Source organism: Bos indicus x Bos taurus, chromosome 10 (assembly GCF_003369695.1).
Source record: "Bos indicus x Bos taurus breed Angus x Brahman F1 hybrid chromosome 10, Bos_hybrid_MaternalHap_v2.0, whole genome shotgun sequence".
Taxonomy (NCBI): Eukaryota; Metazoa; Chordata; class Mammalia; order Artiodactyla; family Bovidae; genus Bos; species Bos indicus x Bos taurus.
This window is the reverse complement of record NC_040085.1, coordinates 32,623,908-32,630,325: the sequence shown is the minus strand read 5'-3', so window position 1 is coordinate 32,630,325 and position 6,418 is coordinate 32,623,908.

The window sequence follows — 6,418 nt, the reverse complement described above, 5'->3', positions numbered from 1 at the left end:
ATAGTCAATAAAGCAGAAATAGATGTTTTTCTGGAACTCTCTTGCTTTTTCCATGATCCAGTGGATGTTGGCAATTTGATCTCTGGTTCCTCTGCCTTTTCAGTAGATTCTTTTAATTAGAAATTATTGTCATAGTTAAAAGCATGTATATCAAGTGGAAATATTAAGTGACTTTATCCCACAGGCCCTGTAAAATTATTAGGGAAAAGAATTTGGCAAAAGTCAAAGGATACACAGAGAAGGCAATGGCACCCTACTCCAGTACTCTTGCCTGGAGAATCCCAGGGACGGGGAAGCCTGGTGGGCTGCCGTCTATGGGGTCACACAGAGTCGGACATGACTGAAGTGACTTAGCATAGCATATCAAGTAAATATTATCTGGACTGAAAACAAATTTACTATTAACAACAAAAGTAGCAACCAATCTTCGACAATTCAAATCACTTGTGGCTTCTTATAATTCTATTTAGCAAGCACTCAAACATAACTAATCTGTGATAGAACAATAACAATTATGTAACCCAAGAGCTTCCTTTTAAAAAATCAACAAAAAGCACCAGTATTATCCTATTAAAGGAGATCAGAAACAAGCTTTTTACCTCCAACTTTGTGGATGTAGCATGGCTTGGAATTACTCTGATAAAAATCAAATTTGCCCAAAAGCATGCTTAAACTAAACATGAAATGTTTCAAAGCTGAACAACCATGAGGTGAGCCAAAAATAAAGTAACTCAGGATAGAGAGTAGCCTATTTCTGCCCTTAAAGTAAGCGACTGGGAAAAATCTAATTACTGATCTGTTTCAACTCTAAGATTTTATCTTTAATCCACTAGAAGTTAAAAGGCAATGCATCAAAACTGTATGCCTGTAGGGGGAAAGGTTGCTATGGACCTGGTTTCACATCCATATATTTAAAGGTTCACTTTTATTCTCTTTTCTCTTTTTGATCCTCTAAGACTTGCTCCACTAGAGACTTATGAGTACTATTTCATTGCAGTGACTTAAAAAATCACATATAATAGACACTTGGTTAAAACACATTAACAACCTTACAATTAAGCAAAACGATTGTTTCAAGGACAGATTTTTCACTGTTAAGTACAAGAAAAAAAAAAAGAGGATCAGATAGGAGGAAAGATTCAAATTTTTAAAAGGGTAAAAATAAGGCAGGAGGAAAAGGGGAAGACAGAGGATGAGTGGTTGGATGGCATCACCAACTTGATGGACATGAGTTTGAGTAAGCTCCGGAATGATGGTGATGGACAGGGAAGCTTGGCGTGCCACAGTCATGGGGTTACAAAGAGTCGGACACGACTGAGTAATTGAACTGAACTGAATTGAAAAATAAGAGGAAAAAAGACATAAATAATAAATAGCTATAGGCTTTTCCCTCACCATCTTTCTAGCTTTATCAGCCATTTCTCCCCAAAGGATTGTTGGCCATTTCCTCAACTGTGCTTTCCTACCTTTGCACCTCTGCCCATCTGTCGATTAAATGTCATCCATCCTCAGACACAACAGAAATTCCATTTCACTAATCTTATCAGTGCTCTAAGCCCTAAATACATACTCAACAAAATGTTCTCTCTTTTCCTGAAACTTTTAGCCTTTTATTTCTTTCTTTGTCATAAATCCTTAACCTATTATGGTGGGTACTATAGTTGCAATATATATTTGTCATACTCCTATACTCAGTGACTGCAACATTCTGGAAAGCAGGGGTCAATGGTCATGGTCATTTCTGTATCACCTACAGTGCTCAGCACAGTGCCTCTCCTATAGTGCTTATTGAATAAATATTAATCAATAAACTCTCAGTTTTGTTTTCACTAACCATTTATCATTATTTTTACAATCAACAAAAACTGTTCATTGTATGCCTTTTGTGCTCTACATCTTCCTCCATTTAGACCCATTGCACAAAAGGAATTGTGAACTCTTAAAAAAAAAAATGAAACTTTTCCTTCTCAATCTTCAGTGATCATCAGTACCTTGTCAACAGTCCACCAGTGATGTAAATATAATTCTGCCTTTTAGAGATAAATCTTGTGAAAATTATTTGGCAAACATTTTGTCCATAACTTAATAATAATTTTCTTGTTGGTCGGGGGAATGGGAAAAATGCCTACCCTACAACCATTCTCACCACTGCCCCTACTAAACTGAGAAACTTGACCTTACATTAAAGTAAATGGTGTTGATGAACAGCCAGGAATTGGGAATGTGAACTAAAAGAATTCTTGTCAAATCCTACTTTTCTCCAGTAAAAACACACTGGAAATTTTAAAATTGTTGTTGATCAAATTTCACTGACTGCACTTGTACATGAATACGCTGTGCTAACATTGTTCACTGGCTAACAAAGTATTCTGCAGCAGATACGTAAACCGCCTGGGAAAAGTCAAGAACTGGGAAGTCCCCAGCACTACATAATTAGCCATTATTTTGTACATAAAAATCTCAATACCATTGTTTACCTCAACCACAATATCCTTGAGGATCAGGACTATGTCTTTAATCTGCTTGTCTCTTCCAGGGCCCAGCAGAATATCTGGTACATCCAGGACCAGTGAATAATCACTGGATGAATGAATGATTAGTGCTATTTTACTACATTTCCTGGATATTTTTATGATTTCTAATCCTTTAACACTATTAATAAATACTTAGGTTCAGATTTTTAATTTTCCTAGTTTCCTAGTTCATTCAGACTGTTATAACAAAATATCAGGATCTAGGTGGCCTATAATACCCCACTCCAGTACTCTTGCCTGGAAAATCCCATGCATGAAGGAGCCTGGTAGGCTGCTGTCCATGGGGTCACTAAGAGTCGGACACGACTGAGCAACTTCACTTTCACTTTCCACTTTCATGCATTGGAGAAGGAAATGACAACCCACTCCAGTGTTCTTGCCTGGAGAATCCCATGGACGGAGAAGCCTGGGCAGTCCATGGGGTCGAACAGAGTCGACATGACTGAAGCGACTTAGCAGCAGCAGCAGCAGCAGGTGGCCTATAAACAACAAATATTTATTCCTCACAGTTCTAGAGACTGGGAAGTCCAAGATCAAAGTGCCAGAATGGTCACTTTCTGGTGAAAGACCTCTTCCTGGTTTAAGTGGCAACTCTTTGCTGTGTCCTCGCATTGTAGGTGGGCAAAGGATTTCTCTGGAGACTCTTTTATAAGACACTCATTTCATTTAGTAAATCAAGCAGTTCCCAAAGGCTCCACCTCCTAACATTACCACCTTAGGAGGTTAGGATTTCTATATATGGATTTGGGAGAAAACTAACATTTAGGTCATAGTACCTGGGATTCCCTCAAGAGTCAAGTTTTGCCATGGTTACACGATTTTAGGGGACAGATGGAAGTGGAAAATTTGATACTTACTGATCACTTTTAAATCATAACATTCTAGGAAGTCATTATCTCCAGCTACAGATTCTCTAGCTTCCAGGTAACCTGGGGCCAGAGTAAGTCTAATTGGGAAACTAAATTATAGTCAGATTCCCATCTTCCCAACTTGGGGAGAGCCCTGCAAATCTTATGAGTCCCTGAATTAGCCTAGACATAAAAGATTCAGACTGAAGTCAATGCTTCATTCTCTCCTACCCCCACTGTGATCCTAGGAAGCATCACCTGGCATTACACCTGGCTTCACAGCTCTCCCTGTGCAATGCTGAACCATCTGGCATTCCTTTCAGGCTGCCTATTTTAGCTTCCCTTCAGAGATCTACATCACTGCAATAGCAGGATTTTTAACAGAATGATGTTTCTACAGAATGAGTCTCTTAGTGTAAGAAGTGAGTATATAAGTTACATAATTTAATAGTTTCCTTCCAAGGAAGGTAAAAGTATATTAATTATCATTATATTCACCAGATCCATCAGGCATGAATAAAATTAAAATTTTGTAAAGAAAATGTGAAAATGTGGCATGCATTACCTGAGAAAAGGTTTCTACAATCTGTAACACTTTGTATTATTATCTTCACTTAATTTAAAACTTTCGCTAGAAAATCACATAGTTATCATTAGTAGTAGATGTAAAATTCATAGTCCAAGAACAAAATATAGGTAATCTCCTATTTTTCTGTATATGCATTTGAAAGTTAAATGTTGGAAAGTTGAGTCTACATGGTTCCCAATTGGCTTCATTCCCAAAGAATAAAAAACATTATTATGTTTCAACACTATATGAAATATATAAAAATATTATTATGACATAATTATAATACTAATAGGGCAATACTACTTTCCAAGGTCCAAAGAACATGGTGACAAAAATCTCTGCAGACCCGTGAGATTGTCAGGAATTGGTGACAGGTGACAAGAATGCTAGGCATTCCATCAAGCTGCAACAGGCTGTTCCAGGCTTGTCCACTTCCCATAGGCCTAGTATGATTTCACATGGGTGTTAAAGCTGCCCCTCATCCTTAAAGTTCTGCCAGCAGGGATCAGTATGTCCTGGAAACAAGACAAAAGGAGGCTGCCTCCACCACCACTGCATGGTAGATTTGCTCCACCACTCTCCACCAGCAGCTGTGGCTTCCACAAGCCTGAGCCTGCAATTAGGAGTAAGTGGAGGAAGAAGTAGGATGCAAAGAACAGAATACAGAGGAAAGTTAGGCTGAATAAAAAAATAATTACAATGTGAGTATACATGAGCCAAGTCACTGCTGCCCTAAGAGGCCCTGCATTTCACAGAGTAAGAAAGATTTGGGTACAACTGAGGAAGATTTGGAAATGCTTAAAAAATCTTGTACTTCAGTACTGAAATCAACTCCCTTATCCTAGGGCCAGGATCAGACTATATTACAGTTGGTATCTTGAAACTGATCAAACCAGTCAATCCTAAAGGAAATCAATCCTGAATATTCATTGGAAGGACTGATGCTGAAGCTGAAACTCCAATACTTTGGCCACCTGATGCGAAGAACTAAGTCATTGGAAAAGACCCTGATGCTGGGAAAGATTGAAGGCAAGAGGAGAAGGGGACAACAGAGAATGAGATAGTTGGATGACATCACCAACTCAATGGACGTGAGTTTGAGCAAGCTCAGGAGTTGGTGATGGACAGGGAAGCTTGGCGTGCTGCAGTCCGTGGGGTCACAAAGAGTCGGACACAACTGAGCGACTGAACTGAACTGATCTTGAAATTACATTTCATCAGAACCATATGAGAGATACAATCCATTGAGTGAGAAATTATCTATATACAGGTGGACTGTGTATTATATGAATGTGTGGGCTGTATAAAAGACGAATGTTGAAGTCACGTAATACAAACCACACACTTCCTCAACCATTGTCCCTCATTCATTAAGTGTTTTTATGAGTTTCTAACATGGACAAATCTATACTTGTGGTTTGGGTTATACAATAAATTATAAAAGTCATGGCATCACAGTGCTTATACAACCCATACAAAAGAAAATGAAAAACAAAAATGAAGAAGTGGAATGGAGTGGAATTCTAAGAGTGGAATGAGCAGTACAGAATGCAAGTTCATTAGGTGCCAGAAGAGTTAGAGATTTGGATATGAGAGTTGGACTGTGAAGAAAGCTGAGTGCCAAAGAATTGATGCCTTTGAACTGTGGTGTTGGAGAAGACTCTTGAGAGTCCCTTGGACTGCAAGGAGATCCAACCAGTCCATTCTGAAGGAGATCAGCCCTGGGTGTTCTTTGGAAGGAATGATGCTAAAGCTGAAACTCCAGTACTTTGGCCACCTCATGCGAAGAGTTGACTCATTGGAAAAGACTCTGATGCTGGGAGGGATTGGGGGCAGGAGGAGAGGGGGACGACAGAGGATGAGATGGCTGGATGGCATCACTGACTCGATGGACGTGAGTCTGGGTGAACTCCAAGAGTTGGTGATGGACAGGGAGGCCTGGCGTGCTGCGATTCATGGGGTCGCAAAGAGTCAGACACAACTGAGCAACTGAACTGAACTGAACTGAACATGGACAGGGCATTTTTCAAAGAACTGAAGATTGAGCATTAAATAAAATTGATAACGAAAATGCCTATATGGTTTCTATTAAAGAGGCTCTTTTAATGCTTACTCTAAAAATCAGAGAGAATATAAAAAGTAATAGAAATCACTCTTTTCCCTCTGCTCTAAGAACAACCTTTCTTTCTCCATTTCATCCATGAATCCTTCCTGAGCACATTTAGCCAGAAATCTCTAACTCTTCTGGCACCTAATGAACTTGCATTCTGTACTGCTCATTCCACTCTTAGAATTCCACTCCATTCCACTTCTTCATTTTTGTTTTTCACTTTCTTTTGCATGAGTCGTATAAGCACTGTAATGCCATGACTTTTGTAATTTATTGTATAACCCAAACCACAAGTATAGATTGGCACAAATTAAGGAATCCATGAAGCTTGACTAGTGAGAACAAAGTATAAAAC